The following is a 12,458-nucleotide window of genomic DNA, read 5'->3' on the forward strand; positions in this document are numbered from 1 at the left end:
ATCACTGCTGCGTTTATGCCCCTGTACACACGCTTGATTCTCTTTCGGAGACAGAGCGATCCATAGGTTTTAAGATACTTACTTGTTAGGTACATTCTTAGTCATTTAAGATGGGGTGTTGAGTCCATTTCGTTGAGCAAGGAGTAGCTCTTTTCTATTCCATATTTGGCTTAAGGAACTTTATCTGTGCTCATTTCAATCTCTGGTTTTATGCAGCACCCCAACTCACCTTTCCCCTTAAGCAAGCATAAGTTGGTTTTCTTCATTTGACACCCTGTTCTGTTTTGTAATTCAGTTTCTGTGTAGCCAAGTTTACATTCCATGTATTAGTGATATCTTATGATGTTTCTTTTTCTGTGTGACTTATTTCAGTTAGAATCGTCATGCCTGAATCCACTCACTATGCTCCTACGGGCCTGATGACATAGATTTCATTGCTGAGTGATATTGCATTGTACGTAAGTACCACAAATTCTTTATCCATTTTTCACTTTCTGCGATATTGAACTTGTACCTTAAACGAGGTTCTTGTAAACAGAGCCATCCCAAACATTTGGGTGGCTGTGTCTTTTTGATTTTAATTTCCCTAAGCTATAGGACCATAAGTGGAAGTGCCCTAGGCTCTCTTGCTTTGTTTTTTAGATGTTTCAGGAAACACCATACACTTCTCCTGAGTGGCTGTTGGCAATTTACATCCCACCCATCAGCATAACAAGGCTCCCAGTTCTCCATGGCCTGTCCTGCCTTTCTGGATTTTACACATTTTTCAGATGGCCCTTTTGACCGGGGGGAAGTGAGACATCATTGTAGTGCCGATTTCCTGTGCAAGCTTGCTTGGTTGGCTAAAAAGTGCTTATGCTTTTTTTCCTGAATATATTCAGGAAAAAACGCATATGCCCTTTTTGGCCAAGTGCATCATTGTCCACGTTCTGCCTCTTTTCTAATGCTTTAAATGCAATTCCAGTCTACCTCCTGAAATCGGTTTCCTGCAATTCTGCCCCACTTTCAAGTCCTCTTGGCAGCCTTACTTCAGTATATTTTTGGACCATAGCTGTCATTTATAACACTGCAGGTTTGTGAATTACAGTGCCCCTGAGCTCCTTTCTTCAACTCGCTTTCTTGTGAGCTGGCCGCAGCACCGCAGGATTGCTTCAGGCCCTAATCTGGTTCCAGCATGGCACGCTGAGCCTTTGGATAATTCCTCTTCCTGGTGGGAAATGAGAGTTAAATTTGCCCGTCCAGACACCTCCAGCTAGTCTCTCATTGGTTCTCCCTATTCCTGTACATCTTCCGCGGAATTTGCCAACTGGGTCAAACAGGAGGTTAAAGGCACTGACTCTCCAAGTCGGGAGAGTGTTAGTAAAGCATCTGGAATGTTGCACCCGAGTACCAGGGGACGAAAACTGAGACATATTTGAACACGTCTCCCGATCACATGGTTGATCATACTCTGGGTTCCACATGCATGTTTCAGCTGAAGGAAGATTCCCTTAAAGCTGGAGAGTTGAGACCCGTGGAATGGGTACCATTCAATATGACTTCAAAGGGTCTTCATTTGCTCACCGAAACTCTCCAATCCTAACACTGCTGCGTTTATGTCCCTGTACACACGCTTGATTCTCTTTCAGAGACATAGCAATCCATAGGTTTTAAGATACTTACTAGTCAGGTACATTCTTAGGCGTTTAATATGCGGTGTTGAGTCCAGTGCGTTGAGCAAGTAGTAGCTCTTGTCTATTACATATTTGGCTTAAGGAACTTTATCTGTGCTCATTTCAATGTCTGGTTTTATGCAGCACCCCAACTCACCTTTCCCCTTAAGCAAGCATAAGTTGGTTTTCTAAATTTGAGACCCTGTTCTGTTTTGTAATCCAGTTCCTGTGAAGCCAATTTTACATTTCGTGTATTAGTGATATCTTATGATGTTTCTTTTTCAGTGTGTCTTATTTCAGTTAGAATTATCATACCTGAACCCACTCATTTTCTGCTACAGGCCTGTTGACATAGATTTCATTGCTGAGTGATATTGCATTGTACGTAAGTACCACAACTTCTTTATCCATTTTTCGCTTTCTGCGATATTGAACTTGTACCATAAACGAGGTTCTTGTAAACAGAGCCATCCCAAACTTTGGGGTGGCTGTGTCTTTTTTATTTTAATTTCCCTAAGCTATAGGACCATAAGTGGATTTGACCTAGGCTCTGTTGCTTTGTTTTTTAGATGTTTCAGGAAACACCATACACTTCTCCCGAGTGGCTGTTGGCAATTTACATCCCGCCCATCAGCATAACAGGGCTCCCAGTTCTCCATGGCCTGTCCTGCCTTTCTGGATTTTACACTTTTTTCAGATGGCCCTTTTGACAGGGGGGAAGTGAAACTTCATTGTAGTGCAGATTTCCTGTGCAAGCTTGCTTGGTTCGCCAAAAAGGGCGTATGCGTTTTTTCCTGAATATATTCAGGAAAAAACGCATACGCCCTTTTTGGCCAAGTGCATCATTGTCCACGTTCTGCCTCTTTTCCTATGCTTTAAATGCAATTCCAGTCTCCCTCCTGAAATCGGTTTCCTGCAATTCTGCCCCGCTTTCAAGTCCTCTTGGCAGCCTTACTTCAGTATATTTTTGGACGATAGCTGTCATTTATAACTCTGCAGGTTTGTGAATTACAGTGCCCATGAGCTCCTTTCTTCAACTCGCTTTCTTGTGAGCTGGCCACAACACCGCAGGATTGCTTCAGACCCTAATCTGGTTCCGGCACGGCACTCTGAGCCTTTGGTTAATTCCTCTTCCTGGTGGGAAATGAGAGTTAAATTTGCCCGTCCAGAAACGTCCAGCTTGTCTCTCATTGGTTCTCCCTATTCCTGTTCATCTTCCGCAGAAATTGCAAACTGGGCCAAACAGGAGGTTAAAGGCACTGACTCTCCAAGTCGGGAGAGTGTTAGTAAAGCATCTGGAATGTTGCACCCGAGTACCAGGGGACGAAAACTGAGACATATTTGAACACGTCTCCCGATGACACGGTTGATCATACTCTGGGTTCCACATGCATGTTTCAGCTGAAGGAAGAATCCCTTAAACCTGGAGAGTTGAGACGTGTGGAATGGGTACCATGCAATATGACTTCAAAGGGTCTTCATTTGCTCACCGAACCTCTCCAATCCTATCACTGCTGCGTTTATGCCCCTGTAAACACGCTTGATTCTCTTTCGGAGACATAGCAATCCATGGGTTTTAAGATACTTACTAGTCACGTACATACTTAGGCGTTTAATATGGGGTGTTGAGTCCATTTCGTTGAGCAAGGAGTAGCTCTTGTCTATTCCATATTTGGCTTAAGGAACTTTATCTGTGCTCATTTCAATGTCTGGTTTTATGCAGCACCCCAACTCACCTTTCCCCTTAAGCAAGCATAAGTTGGTGTTCTAAATTTGAGACCCTCTTCTGTTTTGTAATCCAGTTCCTGTGTAGCCAAGTTTACATTCCGTGTATTAGTGATATCTTATGATGTTTCTTTTTCTGTGTGACTTATTTCAGTTAGAATCATCATACCTGAACCCACTCATTTTCTGCTACAGGCCTGTTGACATAGATTTCATTGCTGAGTGATATTGCATTGTACGTAAGTAGCACAACTTCTTTATCCATTTTTTGCTTTCTGTGATATTGAACTTGTACCATAAACGAGTTTCTTGTAAACAGAGCCGTCCCAAACTTTGGGGTGGCTGTGTCTTTTTGATTTTAATTTCCCTAAGCTATAGGACCATAAGTGGAAGTGCCCTAGGCTCCGTTGCTTTGTTTTTTAGATGTTTCAGGAAACACCATACACTTCTCCCGAGTGGCTGTTGGCAATTTACATCCCGCCTATCAGCATAAAAAGGCTCCCAGTTCTCCATGGCCTGTCCTGCCTTTCTGGATTTTACACTTTTTTCAGATGGCCCTTTTGACCGGGGGGAAGTGAGACTTCATTGTAGTGCAGATTTCCTTTGCAAGCTTGCTTGGTTGGCCAAAAAGGGCGTATGCGTTTTTTCCTGAATATATTCAGGAAAAAACACATACGCCCCTTTTGGCCAAGTGCATCATTGTCCACGTTCTGCCTCTTTTCTAATGCTTTAAATGCAATTCCAGTCTACCTCCTGAAATCGGTTTCCTGCAATTCTGCCCCGCTTTCAAGTCCTCTTGGCAGCCTTACTTCAGTATATTTTTGGACGATAGCTGTCATTTATAACTCTGCAGGTTTGTGAATTACAGTGCCCCTGAGCTCCTTTCTTCAACTCGCTTTCTTGTGAGCTGGCCGCAACACCGCAGGATTGCTTCAGGCCCTAATCTGGTTCCGGCACGGCATGATGACCCTTTGGTTAATTCCTCTTCCTGGTGGTAAATGAGAGTTAAATTTGGCCATCCAGACACCTCCAGCTAGTCTCTCATTGGTTCTCCCTATTCCTGTTCATCTTCCACGGAATTTGCAAACTGGGCCAAACAGGAGGTTAAAGGCACTGACTCTCCAAGTCGGGAGAGTGTTAGTAAAGCATCTAGAATGTTGCACCCGAGTACCAGGGGACGAGAACTGAGACATATTGGAACACGTCTCCCGATCACATGGTTGATCATACTCTGGGTTCCACATGCATGATTTAGCTGAAGGAAGAATCCCTTAAACCTGGAGAGTTGAGACCCGTGGAATGGGTACCATGCAATATGACTTCAAAGGGTCTTCATTTGCTCACCGAACCTCTCCAATCCTATAACTGCTGCGTTTATGCCCCTGTACACACGCTTGATTCTCTTTCGGAGACATAGCAATCCATAGCTTTTAATATACTTACTAGTCAGGTACATTCTTAGGCGTTTAATATGGGGTGTTGAGTCCATTTCGTTGAGCAAGGAGTAGCTCTTGTCTATTCCATATTTGGCTTAAGGAACTTTATCTGTGCTCATTTCAATCTCTGGTTTTATGCAGCAGCCCAACTCACCTTTCCCCTTAAGAAAGCATAAGTTGGTTTTCTAAATTTGAGACCTTATTCTGTTTTGTAACTCTGTTCCTGTGTAGCAAGTTTACATTCCGTGTATTAGTGATATCTTATGATGTTTCTTTTTCTGTGTGACTTATTTCAGTTAGAATCATCATACCTGAATCCACTCTATGCTGCTACGGGCCTGATGACATAGATTTCATTGCTGAGTGATATTGCATTATACGTAACTACCACAACTTCTTTATCCATTTTTCACTTTCTGCGATATTGAACTTGTACCGTAAATGAGGTTCTTGTAAACAGAGCCGTCCCAAACTTTGGGGTGGCTGTGTCTTTTTGATTTTAATTTCCCTAAGCTATAGGACCATAAGTGGAAGTGCCCTAGGCTCTGTTGCTTTGTTTTTTAGATGTTTCAGGAAACACCATACCCTTCTCCGGAGTGGCTGTTTGCAATTTACATCCCGCCCATCAGCATAACAAGGCTCCCAGTTCTCCATGGCCTGTCCTGCCTCCTGGATTTTACACTTTTTTCAGATGGCCCTTTTGACCGGGGGGAAGTGAGACTTCATTGTAGTGCAGATTTCTTTGCAAGCTTGCTTGATTGGCCAAAAAGGGCGTATGCATTTTTTCCTGAATATATTCACGAGAAAACGCATACACCGTTTTTGGCCAAGTGCATCATTGTGGACGTTCTGCCTCTTTTCCTATGCTTTAAATGCAATTCCAGTCTACCTCCTGAAATCCGTTTCCTGCAATGCTGCCCCGCTTTCAAGTCCTCTTGGCAGCCTTACTTCAGTATATTTTTGGACGATAACTGTCATTTATAAATCTGCAGGTTTGTGAATTACAATGCCCCTGAGCTCCTTTCTTCAACTCGCTTTCTTGTGAGCTGGCCGCAGCACCGCAGTATTGCTTCAGGCCCTAATCTGGTTCCGGCATGGCACGCTGAGCCTTTGGATAATTCCTTTTCCTGGTGGGCAATGAGAGGTAAATTTGCCCGTCCAGACACCTCCAGCTAGTCTCTCATTGGTTCTCCCTCTTCCTGTTCATCTTCCGCAGAAATTGCAAACTGGGCCAAACAGGAGGTTAAAGGCACTGACTCTCCAAGTCGGGAGAGTGTTAGTAAAGCGTCTGGAATGTTGCACCCGAGTACCAGGGGACGAGAACTGAGACATATTGGAACACGTCTCCCGATCACACGGTTGATCATACTCTGGGTTCCACATGCATGATTTAGCTGAAGGAAGAATCCCTTAAACCTGGAGAGTTGAGACCCGTGGAATGGGTACCATGCAATATGACTTCAAAGGGTCTTCATTTGCTCACCGAATGTCTCCAATCCTATCACTGCTGCGTTTATGCCCCTGTACACACGCTTGATTCTCTTTCGGAGACAGAGCGATCCATAGGTTTTAAGATACTTACTTGTTAGGTACATTCTTAGTCATTTAAGATGGGGTGTTGAGTCCATTTCGTTGAGCAAGGAGTAGCTCTTTTCTATTCCATATTTGGCTTAAGGAACTTTATCTGTGCTCATTTCAATCTCTGGTTTTATGCAGCACCCCAACTCACCTTTCCCCTTAAGCAAGCATAAGTTGGTTTTCTTCATTTGACACCCTGTTCTGTTTTGTAATTCAGTTTCTGTGTAGCCAAGTTTACATTCCATGTATTAGTGATATCTTATGATGTTTCTTTTTCTGTGTGACTTATTTCAGTTAGAATCGTCATGCCTGAATCCACTCACTATGCTCCTACGGGCCTGATGACATAGATTTCATTGCTGAGTGATATTGCATTGTACGTAAGTACCACAACTTCTTTATCCATTTTTCACTTTCTGCGATATTGAACTTGTACCATAAACGAGGTTCTTGTAAACAGAGCCATCCCAAACATTTGGGTGGCTGTGTCTTTTTGATTTTAATTTCCCTAAGCTATAGGACCATAAGTGGAAGTGCCCTAGGCTCTCTTGCTTTGTTTTTTAGATGTTTCAGGAAACACCATACACTTCTCCTGAGTGGCTGTTGGCAATTTACATCCCACCCATCAGCATAACAAGGCTCCCAGTTCTCCATGGCCTGTCCTGCCTTTCTGGATTTTACACTTTTTTCAGATGGCCCTTTTGACCGGGGGGAAGTGAGACATCATTGTAGTGCCGATTTCCTGTGCAAGCTTGCTTGGTTGGCTAAAAAGTGCTTATGCTTTTTTTCCTGAATATATTCAGGAAAAAACGCATATGCCCTTTTTGGCCAAGTGCATCATTGTCCACGTTCTGCCTCTTTTCTAATGCTTTAAATGCAATTCCAGTCTACCTCCTGAAATCGGTTTCCTGCAATTCTGCCCCACTTTCAAGTCCTCTTGGCAGCCTTACTTCAGTATATTTTTGGACCATAGCTGTCATTTATAACACTGCAGGTTTGTGAATTACAGTGCCCCTGAGCTCCTTTCTTCAACTCGCTTTCTTGTGAGCTGGCCGCAGCACCGCAGGATTGCTTCAGGCCCTAATCTGGTTCCAGCATGGCACGCTGAGCCTTTGGATAATTCCTCTTCCTGGTGGGAAATGAGAGTTAAATTTGCCCGTCCAGACACCTCCAGCTAGTCTCTCATTGGTTCTCCCTATTCCTGTACATCTTCCGCGGAATTTGCAAACTGGGTCAAACAGGAGGTTAAAGGCACTGACTCTCCAAGTCGGGCGAGTGTTAGTAAAGCATCTGGAATGTTGCACCCGAGTACCAGGGGACGAAAACTGAGACATATTTGAACACGTCTCCCGATCACATGGTTGATCATACTCTGGGTTCCACATGCATGTTTCAGCTGAAGGAAGATTCCCTTAAAGCTGGAGAGTTGAGACCCGTGGAATGGGTACCATTCAATATGACTTCAAAGGGTCTTCATTTGCTCACCGAAACTCTCCAATCCTAACACTGCTGCGTTTATGTCCCTGTACACACGCTTGATTCTCTTTCAGAGACATAGCAATCCATAGGTTTTAAGATACTTACTAGTCAGGTACATTCTTAGGCGTTTAATATGCGGTGTTGAGTCCAGTGCGTTGAGCAAGTAGTAGCTCTTGTCTATTACATATTTGGCTTAAGGAACTTTATCTGTGCTCATTTCAATGTCTGGTTTTATGCAGCACCCCAACTCACCTTTCCCCTTAAGCAAGCATAAGTTGGTTTTCTAAATTTGAGACCCTGTTCTGTTTTGTAATCCAGTTCCTGTGAAGCCAATTTTACATTTCGTGTATTAGTGATATCTTATGATGTTTCTTTTTCTGTGTGTCTTATTTCAGTTAGAATTATCATACCTGAACCCACTCATTTTCTGCTACAGGCCTGTTGACATAGATTTCATTGCTGAGTGATATTGCATTGTACGTAAGTACCACAACTTCTTTATCCATTTTTCGCTTTCTGCGATATTGAACTTGTACCATAAACGAGGTTCTTGTAAACAGAGCCATCCCAAACTTTGGGGTGGCTGTGTCTTTTTTATTTTAATTTCCCTAAGCTATAGGACCATAAGTGGATTTGACCTAGGCTCTGTTGCTTTGTTTTTTAGATGTTTCAGGAAACACCATACACTTCTCCCGAGTGGCTGTTGGCAATTTACATCCCGCCCATCAGCATAACAGGGCTCCCAGTTCTCCATGGCCTGTCCTGCCTTTCTGGATTTTACACTTTTTTCAGATGGCCCTTTTGACAGGGGGGAAGTGAAACTTCATTGTAGTGCAGATTTCCTGTGCAAGCTTGCTTGGTTCGCCAAAAAGGGCGTATGCGTTTTTTCCTGAATATATTCAGGAAAAAACGCATACGCCCTTTTTGGCCAAGTGCATCATTGTGGACGTTCTGCCTCTTTTCCTATGCTTTAAATGCAATTCCAGTCTCCCTCCTGAAATCGGTTTCCTGCAATTCTGCCCCGCTTTCAAGTCCTCTTGGCAGCCTTACTTCAGTATATTTTTGGACGATAGCTGTCATTTATAACTCTGCACGTTTGTGAATTACAGTGCCCATGAGCTCCTTTCTTCAACTCGCTTTCTTGTGAGCTGGCCACAACACCGCAGGATTGCTTCAGACCCTAATCTGGTTCCGGCACGGCACGCTGAGACTTTGGTTAATTCCTCTTCCTGGTGGGAAATGAGAGTTAAATTTGCCCGTCCAGAAACGTCCAGCTTGTCTCTCATTGGTTCTCCCTATTCCTGTTCATCTTCCGCAGAAATTGCAAACTGGGCCAAACAGGAGGTTAAAGGCACTGACTCTCCAAGTCGGGAGAGTGTTAGTAAAGCGTCTGGAATGTTGCACCCGAGTACCAGGGGACGAAAACTGAGACATATTGGAACACGTCTCCCGATCACACGGTTGATCATACTCTGGGTTCCACATGCATGATTCAGCTGAAGGAAGAATCCCTTAAACCTGGAGCGTTGAGACCCGTGGAATGGGTACCATGCAATATGACTTCAAAGGGTCTTCATTTGCTCACCGAACCTCTCCAATCCTATCACTGCTGCGTTTATGCCCCTGTACACACGCTTGATTCTCTTTCGGAGACATAGCAATCTATAGATTTTAAGATACTTACTAGTCAGGTACATTCTTAGGCGTTTAATATGGGGTGTTGAGTCCATTTCGTTGAGCAAGGAGTAGCTCTTGTCTATTCCATATTTGGCTTAAGGAACTTTATCTGTGCTCATTTCAATGTCTGGTTTTATGCAGCACCCCAACTCACCTTTCCCCTTAAGCAAGCATAAGTTGGTGTTCTAAATTTGAGACCCTCTTCTGTTTTGTAATCCAGTTCCTGTGTAGCCAAGTTTACATTCCGTGTATTAGTGATATCTTATGATGTTTCTTTTTCTGTGTGACTTATTTCAGTTAGAATCATCATACCTGAACCCACTCATTTTCTGCTACAGGCCTGTTGACATAGATTTCATTGCTGAGTGATATTGCATTGTACGTAAGTACCACAACTTCTTTATCCATTTTTTGCTTTCTGTGATATTGAACTTGTACCATAAACGAGTTTCTTGTAAACAGAGCCGTCCCAAACTTTGGGGTGGCTGTGTCTTTTTGATTTTAATTTCCCTAAGCTATAGGACCATAAGTGGAAGTACCCTAGGCTCCGTTGCTTTGTTTTTTAGATGTTTCAGGAAACACCATACACTTCTCCCGAGTGGCTGTTGGCAATTTACATCCCGCCTATCAGCATAAAAAGGCTCCCAGTTCTCCATGGCCTGTCCTGCCTTTCTGGATTTTACACTTTTTTCAGATGGCCCTTTTGACCGGGGGGAAGTGAGACTTCATTGTAGTGCAGATTTCCTTTGCAAGCTTGCTTGGTTGGCCAAAAAGGGCGTATGCGTTTTTTCCTGAATATATTCAGGAAAAAACACATACGCCCCTTTTGGCCAAGTGCATCATTGTCCACGTTCTGCCTCTTTTCTAATGCTTTAAATGCAATTCCAGTCTACCTCCTGAAATCGGTTTCCTGCAATTCTGCCCCGCTTTCAAGTCCTCTTGGCAGCCTTACTTCAGTATATTTTTGGACGATAGCTGTCATTTATAACTCTGCAGGTTTGTGAATTACAGTGCCCCTGAGCTCCTTTCTTCAACTCGCTTTCTTGTGAGCTGGCCGCAACACCGCAGGATTGCTTCAGGCCCTAATCTGGTTCCGGCACGGCATGATGACCCTTTGGTTAATTCCTCTTCCTGGTGGTAAATGAGAGTTAAATTTGGCCATCCAGACACCTCCAGCTAGTCTCTCATTGGTTCTCCCTATTCCTGTTCATCTTCCACGGAATTTGCAAACTGGGCCAAACAGGAGGTTAAAGGCACTGACTCTCCAAGTCGGGAGAGTGTTAGTAAAGCATCTAGAATGTTGCACCCGAGTACCAGGGGACGAGAACTGAGACATATTGGAACACGTCTCCCGATCACATGGTTGATCATACTCTGGGTTCCACATGCATGATTTAGCTGAAGGAAGAATCCCTTAAACCTGGAGAGTTGAGACCCGTGGAATGGGTACCATGCAATATGACTTCAAAGGGTCTTCATTTGCTCACCGAACCTCTCCAATCCTATAACTGCTGCGTTTATGCCCCTGTACACACGCTTGATTCTCTTTCGGAGACATAGCAATCCATAGCTTTTAATATACTTACTAGTCAGGTACATTCTTAGGCGTTTAATATGGGGTGTTGAGTCCATTTCGTTGAGCAAGGAGTAGCTCTTGTCTATTCCATATTTGGCTTAAGGAACTTTATCTGTGCTCATTTCAATCTCTGGTTTTATGCAGCAGCCCAACTCACCTTTCCCCTTAAGAAAGCATAAGTTGGTTTTCTAAATTTGAGACCTTATTCTGTTTTGTAACTCTGTTCCTGTGTAGCAAGTTTACATTCCGTGTATTAGTGATATCTTATGATGTTTCTTTTTCTGTGTGACTTATTTCAGTTAGAATCATCATACCTGAATCCACTCTATGCTGCTACGGGCCTGATGACATAGATTTCATTGCTGAGTGATATTGCATTATACGTAACTACCACAACTTCTTTATCCATTTTTCACTTTCTGCGATATTGAACTTGTACCGTAAATGAGGTTCTTGTAAACAGAGCCGTCCCAAACTTTGGGGTGGCTGTGTCTTTTTGATTTTAATTTCCCTAAGCTATAGGACCATAAGTGGAAGTGCCCTAGGCTCTGTTGCTTTGTTTTTTAGATGTTTCAGGAAACACCATACCCTTCTCCGGAGTGGCTGTTTGCAATTTACATCCCGCCCATCAGCATAACAAGGCTCCCAGTTCTCCATGGCCTGTCCTGCCTCCTGGATTTTACACTTTTTTCAGATGGCCCTTTTGACCGGGGGGAAGTGAGACTTCATTGTAGTGCAGATTTCCTTTGCAAGCTTGCTTGGTTGGCCAAAAAGGGCGTATGCATTTTTTCCTGAATATATTCACGAGAAAACGCATACACCGTTTTTGGCCAAGTGCATCATTGTGGACGTTCTGCCTCTTTTCCTATGCTTTAAATGCAATTCCAGTCTACCTCCTGAAATCCGTTTCCTGCAATGCTGCCCCGCTTTCAAGTCCTCTTGGCAGCCTTACTTCAGTATATTTTTGGACGATAACTGTCATTTATAAATCTGCAGGTTTGTGAATTACAATGCCCCTGAGCTCCTTTCTTCAACTCGCTTTCTTGTGAGCTGGCCGCAGCACCGCAGTATTGCTTCAGGCCCTAATCTGGTTCCGGCATGGCACGCTGAGCCTTTGGATAATTCCTTTTCCTGGTGGGCAATGAGAGGTAAATTTGCCCGTCCAGACACCTCCAGCTAGTCTCTCATTGGTTCTCCCTCTTCCTGTTCATCTTCCGCAGAAATTGCAAACTGGGCCAAACAGGAGGTTAAAGGCACTGACTCTCCAAGTCGGGAGAGTGTTAGTAAAGCGTCTGGAATGTTGCACCCGAGTACCAGGGGACGAGAACTGAGACA

The 12,458-nt window shown here is 43.7% G+C and overlaps 1 long non-coding RNA gene across 5 annotated transcripts in view; it reads left to right on the forward strand.

Moving 5' to 3' along the window:
* LOC125963199 (uncharacterized) overlaps positions 1 to 12,458 on the forward strand; it is a 657,652-nt gene that overhangs the window by 280,362 nt on the left and 364,832 nt on the right. The window lies entirely within an intron of this gene.

The sequence above is a fragment of the Orcinus orca genome, unplaced genomic scaffold (genome assembly GCF_937001465.1).
Source record: "Orcinus orca unplaced genomic scaffold, mOrcOrc1.1 scaffold_73, whole genome shotgun sequence".
In the NCBI taxonomy this organism is placed as follows: Eukaryota; Metazoa; Chordata; class Mammalia; order Artiodactyla; family Delphinidae; genus Orcinus; species Orcinus orca.